Raw genomic sequence first — 14,730 nt, 5'->3', positions numbered from 1 at the left:
CAGACCAGCCCCTTCAGACTCTGTGAGCTCATCCACTTAAGGCCTTCATGACACAGCTGGTATGGCCAGACCCACTGGGCCCACCGACCCACCCAGTGTAACGTCACTCAAGGCAGGTCCCCTTTCCTAAGTACCTACTGGCACCAGGCACTGGGGCCATATAGCCCTCCTTTAATTGTCACCGGATAGGGAGATATTTATTGTCCCCATTTTCGAGACAAAGAAAGCATAACTCTCGGAAAGATACAGTAAATGACCCAAAGATGCACAACAAGTGGAGACAGAACATGAACGCAGACCTGACTCCTGAGCCCTTATCATACCTTTGGTCTCCAGCTGACCCCTGCCTGCTCCCTGCCCCACTCCCAGCCTCCAGCCACCCTCTCTTGTCTTCCTACCAGTGAACTCCTACTCCACTCTCAAAGCCCAGCCTCAAATGCCTCCTCCTCCTGACTCCTGATCTAGGCCCTCACAGAATACTTGGGAGTCCAGCCCCACAGATCTATTTCTACCAGATGCCTTGGCCAGCTCTGTACCCCTGGCCTCCAACATGGGTCTGTTCACACAGGGGACACAAATTAGCCCCTTGTGTGAAGATGAAGGTCAAACTCCTCCCCAAAGCCTACACAGCCCCATATGGTCCAGCCCTGCTGATAACACCCACCCCCATTTCACCTCTCACCCACTCTCCTTAACTCTCTGTGCTCCAGACTCAGAGGTTTTCCCACTGTTTCTCCATAACAACACACACTCCCCCACCTCAGGGCCTTTGCACATGCAGTTCCCTCTGCCTGGCAAGCCCTTCTCCTAGCTCCATGCCTGGCCAACTCCTACATGTTTCCTTCAAGATTCCTCTGCTCCCCACGCCTCTCTCTCTGGGCCCTTATCACATCTGTGATTATATATTAATTTATTTGGCAACTTGTTTGATACTTGGCTCACCCTCTAGACTCAAATATCTGGGAGACCAGGGACCCTGTTTGCAATTCTGCAGCAAGGATTTATCCCAGTTGACTACTCTCCACAACCCCAGAGGCCCCGGGAAGTGTCTGAACAGAAGGGGAGGAAGGGCGCTATCTCTCCTTAACTTGGAGCAAACTGTTGCTCTCCCTCAGCACCACCTCCTGGACGCCTCCTCGTGCCTCCTACAACTCTCACTACTAACCCCATCACCACACCGCTCAGCCTGAGTTTGAAACTCCTGGTTATTAGCAGATGCTCATACAGGGTCATGGATGTTTGCATCGAGGCAGGTTTGAGAAAATGAGGTCAGTTGAGGACCAGGGGGCTGGGAGGGGGGGGGGGATTGTCAGCAGGTCACTGAGCCATCCCCTCCCTGGCTCCTGGAGCTTGGCGGAGACAGACATCCCCCCACCCCTCCCAGGTCACAATCAGGGAAGAAGCAAAAGAAGGCACTGCGCGTGAGCTAGGGAGAGTTCATGCTCCAGGAAGAGGTGGGCAGTGGAGGACAGAGCCAGGGAGCCTTCCTGGGAGAGGCGGGCCTGAAGCTAAACCTTCAAGAGCAAGAACAGATAAGCAGTTCATGGAAGGAGAGGACAGTCCTGGCAGGGACACCTTCAGGAGGAAAAGCCCAGGGGCCACACAGGAGGGCCTAGGCAGGCAGTCAGCTGAGAGAGGTGACACACTGTAAGTCACTTCCCTGGGTGGAAAGACCACATCACCAAAAGGACCTCGTGGCTTCCACACAGTCACTCATCAGTATAGTCTTTTCCGACACTGTTGTGTGCCTGGTCCCGTACTGGCAAACCCCTGCTCCCCCAACAACGGAGGGGTGCAAGGGCGGCCAGGCTGGGGTCTCTGAAGTGTAGACCCAGCTTCAAGATGTGTGGGCTTGGCCAACTCACTTCCCCTCTCCAAGCCTCAGTTTCTCCATTGGGCCGATTTTATACTCAACAAAACTGAGGCCTGAGGAGGCAGTGAGTTGCTTAGGGTCACACAGCTGCCAGATGGCAGGACTGTACGGGACCTGTTTCTTTCTCCAGGGGTTATGAAGTGGCTTTTCGGACACCAATCCATCCTCTTCTGGAGACGAGCCCCACTAGGGCCGGCGCCCTCGGCCCCCACCCATTTTAGGCGACTCATCCAGCGAAGCGCTCATTTAGGGAGCACCAACTACACACCAAGCTCCTGCATGGTGAAGTACGTACACACTGCCCCCCTTCCATGCGGGGACTCAGAGGGGCAGTCCCTTGGCCCGGGTCACCCAGTGAGCCAAGAAGCCTTGGTGTCTCGTCTGCCCAGCCAGGAGGCTGAGAAAAGGGTCAGTGACAGGACCAGCCTGGCCTATTCTCGAAACCAAGCCCGATCTCAACAGCACTGTGGCTGGGCCTGGACTCACCCCAGGTGACCCAGGGACCACTGCCCCAGTTGTAGAGGTCCTGAAGCTCAGGAAGCCTCATCTGAGGTCACGCACTTGCTCTGCCCACTGTGCCATCAGCCTAAAGGCCCCAGAGGCGGAACTGATACCCCACAGGTGAGCTTCTTCTGTTCACCCCCAACCCTCCAGCAGCCCAGTAGTCCCAGCCAGACCCACCTGCCACTGATCAGGACCCCCAGATCAGAGAAGGTAAGCAGTTGTTTGACCACACAGAGCAGGGCAAGTGGTGGCCCCTTTTGGGACTCAAACCCGCCCCTAACCGAAGCCCAGGCAGGCAGATGGACCGGGCCTGGTGGAGAAAACCCAAAACTTTTGCCAACTTCTGAGCAGGCAGGCGGCTGGGTCTGCCAGGGGCGAGGCTGGGGGGCTGGGGGTAGCAGGGACCAACAGCGTGGCCCAGTCCCTTCCAGGCCGGCGGCACCAGGCCCTACCCAAAGCCCCAGGAGTATAGGGAAGTCCTGGTGCCCGGGCCGGCGCCCCTGGCTTGGCGCCCCCAGGCCCACCCTGCCCGCCCCCTCTCCACCTCCGATCCCCGGCCGGGGGCGCCAGGCCCCGCAGCCGCGGCCAGAGGCGGCGCCGACAGGCTCAGATTTCAGATTTGGCCTAGACCCGGCTGGGGGGCTCGGCCCGGCTCCCGCTCTCAGGGGGCTCGTAGGGGAAGGGTGAGTCGGCGGTGGTCCCCGCGCGGACAGGACCCCTGAGCCCCCCGCCCAGCCCCCTCCCCCGCGGCATCACAACAAAAGGCCGCGCCGGGCAGGTCCCCGCGCGCCCGCCCAGCGCTCCGTGATCGCGGCTCGGACCCGGGGGCGGAGGCTGGAGGGGTGGACAGGAGCCCCCGCGACTCCGCGACCCAACGCCACGGTGGTCCCGCGCGGGGGTTCCCCCATGCCAGCCGGGACTGGGGGCCCGCGGACGGGCGGGGGGCGCTCACCTGGGCCGGTCGGCAGGCGGGCGCACCGGCAGACAGACGCACGGGAGGGCGGACCGCCGGACGGCCAGGGGGTCGGGCAGACGGCGGCCTTGGCCGCTCCGGCTCCCAGGCCGGAATGGATTCCGGGCCGGGAGAGACAGATCGAGAGAGAAAGGGAGGAGGAGAGGAGGAGGCGGCGGCCCGGGGAGGGGAAGAGGAGGGAGGGAGCGCGCGAGCAGGGAGGAGGGGCCCGGCAGGCCGCCGGGAGGAGGAGGAACGAGGAAGCGTGCGGGGACCGATTCCCCGCCGGTGACCTAGGAGAGACCCACACGCGGGTCCCTCACCCACTGGAGCCAGGGGTCCGGGAGGGGCAGGGCAGGGGGGCGGAGGCACAGAAACCCTGCCCCCACCCCGCCGGGTGAGAGCGCCCCGCCCTGTGAGACCCCAGAATGCCCTCCCCAACTGCCCCCAGTCGACCCACCCTATTTACCCCAAATCCACCTCTTTCCAATTACGGGTAATGATAATAATCATGTTAGCACTGATGGAGCCCTCACTCCTGGCCAGGCACCATGCTAATGGCCAGGTCGACTTTAGGATCTATTCCTAACAACACCTAGGCTGGGCGGGCTGATGATTATCCCCATTTTACAGATGAAGAAACTGAGTCACAGAGAAAGAAGTCACCTGACAAGAACCAGGCCTTGGACCCTGGCCTTGACCTGTGTTTCCCAAAGTAGGGACTGGGGCTGGAGGCACAGTGTGGGGAAGAGCAACATTTATTTTAATAGATGTGTGTTCATTTTAATGTGCATTGAAAAACAAAACAAAACAGTAACTAAGGCAGCTCATCAGAAGTCACTGAGTTCTGGATCTTCCTGCTTATGAGGGGGCTGAAGCTGGTATTTAGTGGCAATCACACTTCCAAGTAAATAAAGAGGCAAATTATATCTTGATGCAGGGGGCAAGGAGCTTAGCAGAAAAAGGAGACAATAAGGAAATGCTGCTTCAGGCCACAGAGGCTCCCCCAACCACTGTGCCAACCACTTTACCCCCACCGCCTCCTGGCCCAGGCTCCAGAACTGCCCTATCAGGGGCGGGCACCCCACCCTTGGCTCTTCGCTTGCCCTCCTGGAATCATGGCCTAGGGAAGGGTGGGCCTGAATCCAGTTTTAAATACCACCACCTGCTTCCTCTCTCCTCTGAAAGTTCTCCCATTTCACAGATGGGAAACTAAGGCCCAGCCAGGTCAAATAGCACCAGGCCTAGGCTTCTCCTAAGAGGAGCTGGGAGGGAAAGCTTAGAATATAGGAGGCAAAGGCCTCAGAGTACAATAGAGCCTCCAAGAGATCAGGAATGAGCAAGGCCTAGAGCCAGACTGATTTGGGTTCAAATCTAGACTAGTTGCCCACCTGCTTGCACCTGGTACAAATCCACCAGCTTCCCCAGCCCAGTCCCCTCACCTGTAAAACAGAAGTGAACATGGTCACAGAGGACTCCTGAGAAGGTTAGAAGGGACAAGTGTGAGGGTGGCTGACCTTGTCCTCAGCTAATGGTAGCTCTTATGGTTGGTAAACTGAGGCCAGAGAGGGAAGTTGCTGCCCGAAGTCCCACAGTAGGCCAGTAGCAGAGCCAGCACCAGAAGCCAGCCCGGGCTGGCAAAATAGCTGCACTTGTTTGCAAGGCTGGCTTAAAGATTAACCGCAATTTCCTGGGATTCTGGGTGGGCCCCTGGCTGGAGGAGCAGGTTTCTCAGCCCTTATTCACTCCTGAAGGCCTCTCCGGGCCACACTGGGCCAGGGACAGGATATGCATCCAGTGGGTGCTGGAACCAACTCTTGCACCCCTTGCAGGAGCTAAAGGCGCTCATCTCTTTCCAACAGTTCAACGATGTCACATTGGTAGCCTGATATTAGCCACGGTCGGTGGGAATATTTTCTCCTTGGAAATAAGCAAAAAAAAAAAAAAAAAAAAAAAAAAAAAAAGGCTTTTTTTTCCCTTCCAGTGAACTAATTGTTAAATATTTACAGGTACATCACATTCATCCCCAGGAGTTCAACTGAAAGTTCCGGGCTTCTTCTGGGCCTGGGATGACAGAGGGCTTTAAAAGCACAGACTTTGGACCCACATACCTGGTTTCAAGTCCCAACTCTGCCACTTCTTGTATATGTGATGTTTAGCATGCCATTTCTGTAAGCCTCGGTATGCCAATCTGCAATATGGGCTAAAGATAGTGCTCCTTTCAGAAGACTCTCATGAAAATGAAATAGGTGATATACACTTAGTATGTGAGAGCCCTCATTGGTCATACCCCTACCCACTCTCTTGGAGGAGTGGGGGACGACTGGGGCAAATGTTGGCTCTCAAGCACAGATGTGGCCTTCCACCTGGAGCCATCACTGGTTTTGAGGCTTGGCTCAGAGGCTGAGGTTCTCAGGAGGCCCTTCAGGAGGATGTGGCCAGCACAATGGTTTCATTATTGAGTGTTGGAAGTGTTTGTTATTTTCAAACCACCCCTCTGGGCCTTTGCTCAGGCTGTAAGCCAGCGGAGAATACTTGCCCCATATCTCCAGCTTCCCAACCCCTGCTCTTCATCAAGGTCCTGAAAAAGTGCCACCTCCTCCAGGACATGCTTCCTGACAAACCCCTGATGGAGGCACACTGCAAGTCCATCTAGGGTATGTCTGTCCCCACCCCGAGGGCAGGGACTATGGCCTGACCCGTGCCCAGCACAGAGCAGATACTGCCCAGTTGGCCGGAGAGATAAGGACATCCACAAAAGCTCAAGTTCCAACTCTCCATTGACTGCATGACCCTGCCCTCTGAGCCTCAATTTACTCATCAATATACTGGGGGAAACAACCGTACCAACTTCCATGATTATGCAGATACAAGAGTCCCACTGGTCTAGCCTGGTGGATAAGTGGCTCTTTGTGCATTATTTTGTTTAAAATCTTGTTAGTAGAACAGCAACTCATTGCTTAATACCTGCAAAGTATTCATCATCGTTAACGGACAGCAAACATTCAATGACCACCAACAGTATACAAAGCCCCGGGCCAGGCCTAGAAAGCCACAAGGACAATCTCCCAACCCAAAGCACCCAGCAAATGACAGATATTATGGATATCAACATGTTATGTCTCTAGAAACCTCCTCATCCCTCTGACACCCAACCTGAGTCAAAGCTACACAGAGGACAGGGTGGAAGGTGTGGGGCGAGGCCTGGCTCCGCACGACTGGCGACAGTCCCCTGGGTGAGACTGGTTTCCCCGCCACATGGGATCTGAGGCACCACCCCCCCACCAGTAACTCTGACTCAATGGCCTGTTTGCCACGCCCACCCCCAGCCCAGCTCACCCTCTGACAGCCACAGCGACAGCGACTGGGAAGCTGACCCGTCACAGACTCTCAGCGGGAAATTCCAGACCAGCCCTGTCATTCCCCAGAAGGTCTACTACAAGTTGTCTGTTCAAAACCACTGGGCTCAGTGTGAAAGAATAGGGTGGAAGAGTAGGCAGGCTCTAGCTTGAGGCTGCGGAGTGGGCTTGGCACCTTCCGTGCCACTGCACTTTACAGTTTACACAGAGATGCCCAGTTCTTCAGTGCCTCAGCCTGATCTGGCCCTTGCCAGCCACTCGGGCCTCCTACGCAGGTCCTGGTGGCCTTCCCTCCTTGTCAAGCCTGCCTCCCGGCAGCCACTCTGTCAGAGCCGATCATTCCACCCGAGGCCTCGTACCTGCTGGCCCCTCTGCCGGCAATGCTCTCCATGCCCTAGTGCCTGGCCAAGCCTTACTCTTCCGTCCTCTGGCCACTCAGTATTTACCAAGCATCTACCGAACATCTAGGTGCTAGGGTCTGTGCTGGGGGCTGGGGATGCAGCGGGGAACAAACCAAGTCTGGTCTCTGTCTTGGAGTTGCTCACAGCCTCGGGGAGAGGCGAGTGGGACCCGCACACTGGGCATGGTGATGGAGCAAGCACTGGGGGCTGGAGGGGCCCAGAGGAGCCCCCCAGCATGTGTAATGCTATACTCTTCTATGGAGAGTGTAGGAGCCTGAGGAGAGATGGTGTTCCAGGCAAAGGGAACAGCATGAACAAAGACACAGGCCCAAACCACTGCTGTGTTTGGAACTATGGCCACGGCAGCGCTAATGGAGCACATGATGGGGGGCTGGAGTTGGGGAAGTCAGGTGGGAAGTGTGGCTGGGGTGAGCCCTGAAGATCCCCGAATGCCAGGCTTGGCTTCTATCTATCTCAGAGGCCCCGGGGAGCCATGGAGGGGCGTGGGCAGAGAAGGGCTTGAGGAGATATGCGATCACTGAGTGGGAGACAGATTGAGGGGTGGGGAGGAGCAGTCTGGAGGCCTCTGTGCGGACGGCAGCCACCGCTGAGCCAGTTAAAGCCAGGTCCCTGGCTTACCTGGTGTGTGGGCACCGGAGTTCCAGGGAGTCAGGCCAGACCCGCCTGAAGGCATAAACACGGCACACTAGAGAAGCGTGCCTCGCCCCAGGAGAGTCAGAAGGACTAGGAGCAGGTGAGCCTGTTCTCCCTCAGAGGCCAGCTGCCAGGAGTGTGGCCAATCTCCAGCATGTTCCTCCAGCATCCACCCACCTTCCAGCCAAGGGAAGCGGGTGGAGCCCAAGCAAACCAAAGTGTTAACCACTGAGTGCAGCCCCACACAATCAAAATCCTCTCAGCCCCACCTTCTGTGTGTGCACGGCCAATTCACAGACGGGAAGCCTGAGGTTCAAATGCTTCTCTGTCCAGCCCAGCGTCTGGTGACAGGACAGGGGATGTCACAGGCAGAAAAGACCTACCCATGTGAAGAGAAGGGAGGCACCTGGCCCCACCAGGCTCCTGTGAAGGCCAAGAGCCAAAAAACTCAGCCACACACCCCACCACTCTCTTCAGGCCACGGTGGAGGACCAGAGAAGGACAGACACTCTCCCAAGGTCACACAGGGCATCCCTGGCAGGCAGGCCCCGCTCCAGCCCAGGCCTCCTTCCACCATGTCTCAGAATGTTTGTGAGAAAAGATGAAAAGAGCCGGGCCCTTGATCCGCCTGGCCTGGCGGGAGGGCAGAGGGCAGGGAGGAAATCTGCAGCCAGAGCCGTGACCCCACAGATCAGAGGGGGTTAGAAGCCTGCTGAGCAGACAGGAGACGGCCTGCAACAGGAGGGCTTCAAAGAATACTTGTAAAAATAATCATCATAGCACCAGCTCACTGTCACTGTGCACAGAGCTTCCTGCCCAGTGCTCCGTTCTGGGGCTCTGTGTGTACTTAACTCGTTTGTTCTTCACAGCACTATGGGGTAAGAGCTACTGTTATCCCCATTGTACGGATGAGGAAACTGAGGCTCAGTGAGGGGACATGCCACAGTGAGGGAGTGCAGGACCTCGAATGCAAACCCAGGCAGAATTCAAGCCCCTCTGAGAACGATACTCTGGCGGTTCTGTCCTGCCCGGACCTTCTGTGAGCCTTGGCCTTCACAGCCTTCACCTATTTCACATCCAGAAGGGAGAGAGAGGTGGGACACACGGAGCCTGGCCCAACTGCTGATCTCCACCCCAGTCCCCTCCCTGAGCCTCCATTTCCACCTCATCTCCAAAGGCTCCCAGGCTTGTTGGAAAGATGGACTGTAGCAACGCTTTGTGGGAGGGCTTTGAAAAGTAGATACCAAAGAAGCAAAAATGTTAATACTATACTCCGCCTTCAAGGAGGGGAGCATAACTCCTCCGTTCCTTAGTGACTTCCTTCCTTCCAAGGAGGACAGCATGGAAGGTGGGGCAGGGAGGTAACTTTGCAGTAGAGAAACCCAACAAACATTGCCTCAGCCAGGTGGTCAAGGTTGACATCAACAGGGATAAATCATGGTGATAACATGTGCCCTTGATAAGATGTGATGAGAACAGCACTTCACCTCTGTGGTCTTCTTCCCAGGAATCCATAATCCCAATGTAACCATGAGAAAAACATCAGACAAATGCCAGTAGAGAGATAATTCTACAAATATTAGCTCACCCGTTCTCCTTAAAACTGTCAAGGTCATCAAAAGCAAGGAAAGTCTGAGAAATTGTTACAGCCAAGAGGAGCCTAAGGAGGAGACACGATGATTAAATATAATGTGGCATCTGGGGCGCCTGGATGGCTTAGTAGGGTAAGCATCCAACTTTGGCTCAGGTCATGATCTCATAGTTCATGAGTTCAAGCCCCATATCAGGCTCTCTGCTGTTCCCCCTCCCCCCCCCACCCCCACCGCCGCTCCCCTACTGGCTCGTGTGCACACGTGCGCACTCTCTCTCTCTCTCTGTCAAAATCAATAACCCTGAAAAAGAATGTTTTAAATAAATAAATAAATAAATAAATAAATAAATAAATAAATAAAATGAGGCATCCTGGATGGGATCCTAGAACAGAAAAGGGAAATTAGGGAAAAACTAAGGAACTCTGAGTGAAGTGTGGACATTAGTTAATAATAATATACCATTATTGTTTCATTAGTTGTAAGCAATGTACCATACCAATGCAAGATGTTAACAATAGGGGTATATGCCACATTATGTTCTAGAGCCAGAAAAAAGAAAAAAGGGGGGGTTTTAGGACAGGCAGGAAGCCAAGAAAGCGGTCTCTAAACATTTCCTTCTAAAGCTGGGGAAACTGAAGACTGAAGAACGGAAGGGACTTGCCCAAGGTCATACCGCAAGTTTATGACAGCCTGGACTAGGATCAAAGTTTCTTGATGTCACAAGAATTTATTAAATGTCTACTGTATACAGTGCACCAGCCTATGTCCTTGTCATGGTGAAGGTGGGTTGAGAGGTTCAAAGATTTGTCCTTGGCTCAGCGACTTCTTTGGGCCAGGTGTCCAAGGACACAGACCCTGCCCCTTGGGGACTCTCAAATCAGAAGGGGAAACAGACGCTGAAACATCCTGAGCTAGAGGGCCAGGAGCCATGAACTTCCATGACCGAAAGATCCAGCCCCACCATCTGCAACCCGTGTGACCTTGCGAGGCCTCACTCTGCTGCTGGTGACGTCGAGCACCTGGTGATTGATTGTACCAACTACCAGTGACGCTGAGAGATTCCAATAAAGTGTCAAGGCTGAGAGGTAGCTAGCCCGGTGCCTTGCGCACTGCACAGACTCGATGAACGGTGATTCCTTCCATCTATTTTTTTAATGTTTATTTATTTTTGAGAGAGAGTGAGTGCAAGTGGGGGAGGGGCAGAGAGAGAGGGAGACAGAGGATCCAAAGCAGGCTCTGTGCTGACATCAGAGAGCCCGACGTGGGGCTCGAACTCACGAACCACAAGATCATGACCCGAGCCGAAGTCGGACACTCAACCGACGGAGCCACCCAGGTGCCCCGTTTCCATCTGTTTTTAAGTTCAGTCTGAGGGCTGGAGGAGCTGAGAGAGGTAGCCGTTTCTCAGCTTGCCTAGATGGGGGTTTCTCTGGGAGGCGCCCAGATGAGGGACATTTAGGTTGGGTCTTGAAGGATAGGAAAGGGTTTGCCAGGCAAAGAGGAAGTGGAAACTGCAGGCCAGGCTTCCGGAATTCACTGTCTGGTCTGGCAGAGAAAGAGACGTCAGGGCATTGCCACACGACAGGACTTCCCCTGGCCTCTCCCTGGGCTTTGGGGCTCACCACTACCTGAGCGGAGGGCAGAGGCAGCAGGGGATGGGCCAGGGTGGGGGCGGGCACCAGAGCCAAACGACTCCAGGACTCGGTCTGGAAACGAAACCAAGTCGTGCCTCCCACTCACCAGCTGAGTGTCGCTTATAGAACTTCCTCCTTCTGTTCCTGTTTAGGAATTACCAGGGCAGGCTCTGTGGTGGCTAGGGGATTGCCCCAAAGGCCAGGCCTGGAGCCTCTGGGTCCTCTCTGGCCCCTCAAAGACTCCCAGACCCTTTGGCCAGTCTCCTCCTTGTCCTATTCCTGCCCTTCAACACACCCTTTCTCCACACATCTGCCTGTGCATAGGGTCCACCGTCTCCTCTCTCTCTGCTTGTCCAAACCCTGCTTGCCCCTGGACCCCTCTTGGAAGACTTCCACAGACACCCCACCCCGTCCTGGCCTCTGTATCCCCTTCACAGGTCTCCTATATGGCAAGACTTGTGCCAGGACAGATGTAGCAGTGATGGTCCTTTGGAGCGTGGGCCTCTAACCCCTATGTCCTTGTCCATCCATCCCATATGCTTTGTTCACCCCCGGCGGACAGAATCGAAAACCAGGACCCCAGTCCAGTGCAATCTCTCCACAGTGCAGCCTTAGGCACGTCCCTTCCCCTTTCTGGCCGGCATTGTTTCCATAGCTGCAGAGGGAAGAGGTCAATGACATGTCCAGGGAGCCATAAGAAATCGGCAGGAAGGATGACGAGGCCTGCCCACACCCCGCCCTGCCAACCCCAATATAAAGCCTCCCCCTCCAAGTGGAACTCGTAAAATGCATGCACAAGGCTCCAATTCATGTGAATTTCTGGGTGGAAACAAATATGGGGGCCCAGGAAGGAGTACCCACCAGGCGGCCAAATATCATTGTTAAGAGCAGCTACAGACACCTGGCTTTGAATCCTGCCTCAATAGCCCTGTGGCCTTGGGCAAGTCTCTTGACCCCCCCTCACCCTCACTTCTCTCATTTGTAAACTGAGGGGAACGGACACACCTCCTGTGGCTCTTCAGTGATTAGCTTGACATGCGCACGTTAGATGTTTGGTAAACGGATATGTTGTTGTTGTTACCATTATTTCTGGTGCAGCTGGCCCGAGATTTCATTAATAAAGTGGACAACATAGCTCTGTCTCTCAAAAATGAATAAACGTTAAAAAAAAAATTTTTTTTAAGGGGGGCGGTTGCCTGGATGGCTCAGTGGGTTAAGTGTCCAACTTCAGCTCAGGTCATGATCTCACGGTTTGTGGATTCAAACCCCACGTTAGGCTCAGTGCTGACAACTGAGAGCTTGGAACCTGCTGCAGATTCTGTGTCTCCCTCTCTCTCTGCCCCTCCCCTGCTCATGCTCTGTCTCTGTCTCTTAAAAATGAACAAATGTTACAAAAATTTTTTTTAAATAAAATAAAGTGGACAACGTTAGCAGCCTTATCTTTTTTTTTTTTAATTTTTTTTTAACATTTATTTATTTTTGAGACAGAGAGAGACAGAGCATGAATGGGGGAGGGTCAGAGAGAGAGGGAGACACAGAATCTGAAGCAGGCTCCAGGCTCTGAGCTGTCAGCACAGAGCCCGACACGGGGCTCGAACTCACATACCGCGAGATCGTGACCTGAGCCGAAGTCGGACGCTTAACCGACTGAGCCACCCAGGCGCCCCAACAGCCTTAAAATTAACAATGTAGATCTATATACTTTGCCATGGAAAGAGTTCATGCTGTATTAGTAAATTAAATTATGTTACAGTATTAACATATAATCCCATTTCTGTTAAAAAAAAAAAAAAAGTGGGCATAGGAAAAAGAGATAAACATCAGTAGGTTTCTAGCAGTTGTCCCAGGGATAGAGGATCATACATGAGCTTAATCATTTTTTTCTTTTGTGCTTGTCCTTACTTCTTTAAAATTTTTTTCTTTAAAAAATTTTTAATGCTGTTTATTCATTTTTGAGGGAGACAGAGAAAGTGAGAGGAAGACACAGAATCCAAAGCAGTATCCAGGCTCTGGGCTGTCAGCAGGGAGCATGGAGCCCGACACAGGACTGGAACCCAAGAACTGCAAGATCATGACCTGAGCTGAAGTCAGTTGCTTAACCAATTGAGCCACCCAGGTGCCCCCATGCTTGTCTTTACTTTTTAAGTCTTCTACAGTAAGCTCATGTTCCTAGGGCAATATAGGAAGTAATACAGGTTATTTGTGACTCTGATCACAGTGGGTCTTTGCTCCCCGACTGACCTGGACACGCAGTACAAGGCCTGGTCACAGAGCTCCACAGCTCAGGGCTCCTGGGAATCTAAGTCCTCAAGGGTGAACTGGTCGTGTGCTTGACCTCTCTCTGCCTCATGTGGGCTGGCCCCTGGAGGTGCATCTCTCTGGGATCTTGGTGCTCATTTTGCTCCTGGCTCCATCTGATGAGGAAGAGAGAAACTCCCAGGGGAAGTGCCCAGTTCTCTCCCAGGACGTCCCAGAACCCCTTCTTCCCCTTCCCCCTTCGCCTTGACTCACTCTGTTTACTTCCACAAATCCTTCCTGCGGGCGGAGGCAGTAATGAGTGGGGGGGCTCTTTGGCCCTAGGCCTAGGTTTAAGGCCAAGGACACAGCCAGCGCTAGCCCAAGAGGAGCCCACAGTCCCGAGGCTTCAACTAGACTTTACCTTAGCCCTCCCTGCCCGAAGCAGAGTGTGAGACAAGCACTCACTCGGGGAGGGATCTGAGAAGCTGCAGAACCTAGGAAGGAGAGAAACCAAGAGAAGATATGCTATCCAGGTCACTGCTACAGGCCACGGGAGCTTCAGTCCTCTGCGACATCCAATAGGTTTCCACATGCATCCCAGAAATGTTTCATCCATCCTAAGCTGGGGGCTGGACCCTTTGTCCCCCACTCCCGTCTCCCTTGGCTTTGGGGTGCTCTTAGGGCCATTAGCTCCCTCACTTCCTAGCCAAGCCTGCTCCCTGCCTCCAGGGAGCCAGAAGCAGAAGATCTGAGAAGGGACACCACCCAGTTTTCCCCCCCGCTCCCCAACCCTCGTCTCCCCACTGTCCTGCAGACCCCTACACCCATCCATTCATCATTCTGCGGGCCTTTCCCTATGACCTCCCCAACCCCCACCCCGGTCTCCCAGGTATTCCTCTTTTCCTAAACAAACACATCCTCCACTCCCCGAAACTGGCCCCTCCTGTGCCCCCCAGTTAGAGATAGCTGCTCGGTCCTCCCAGGCACTTCAGCCAGAAACCAGGCATTCCAGCCTTCCCCCCCCCCCCCAACACACACACACTCAAGACCTGCTGCCTCTACGCCTCCAGCCACCCCTCCTTTGGCCCCCTCCCCTGTGCCCAGGAGGAGCCTGGCTCATCCACACACCATCCTGTCCTCTGAGCTCCTGGCCTCTGGTCTCCTGTTCCCGATTCATCCTATAACAGCCCTTATGCTCCTCTTTCCAAAACACAACTCTGGTCCTTCACTGACACTCTGTGGCCTCTGGCCAGAGCCCATACTTAGGAAGCCACACAGGACCCCGCCAGCCTCTCCAGTCCCAGCTCCATCTTGGTAACCCCCGCACCTGTGCTACTGTCTCACCTCCAGGCTTTTCTCCTGTTTTCCATTTCACTTGGGGTGTCCTCCCTGCCTCTCCTCCCTGGTTAATCCTGTTCATTCTCTGGTCCCTCCTCTGACCTTCCAGCCTAGGCCAAAGCTTCACAGACCCCATCTGTTCTTCCTACGAGAAATGCTCAGTTTAACCCTTCCACTCCCCACCC

General features: G+C 54.5%; 1 protein-coding gene across 4 annotated transcripts in view; it reads right to left on the bottom strand.

The window, feature by feature from the left end:
- SRC (SRC proto-oncogene, non-receptor tyrosine kinase) overlaps positions 1 to 13,361 on the bottom strand; it is a 60,687-nt gene extending 47,326 nt beyond the window's left edge. For 2 of the 4 annotated variants that reach the window (XM_060617271.3, XM_060617276.3), the window contains exon 1: positions 3,330 to 3,626. The gene's annotated coding sequence lies outside the window, so the exon portion shown is untranslated. Of the gene's footprint in view, positions 1 to 3,329; positions 3,627 to 13,210 lie in introns of those variants that run through there. The other 2 variants (XM_060617272.3, XM_060617277.3) reach the window with 2 other exon arrangements.
- Between the last annotated feature and the right edge of the window lie 1,369 nt (positions 13,362 to 14,730).

The sequence above is a fragment of the Panthera onca genome, chromosome A3 (assembly GCF_046562875.1).
Source record: "Panthera onca isolate mPanOnc1 chromosome A3, mPanOnc1 haplotype 2, whole genome shotgun sequence".
In the NCBI taxonomy this organism is placed as follows: Eukaryota; Metazoa; Chordata; class Mammalia; order Carnivora; family Felidae; genus Panthera; species Panthera onca.
Note: the sequence above shows the minus strand (reverse complement) of the source record. Positions and strands in the feature narration are given on the sequence as shown.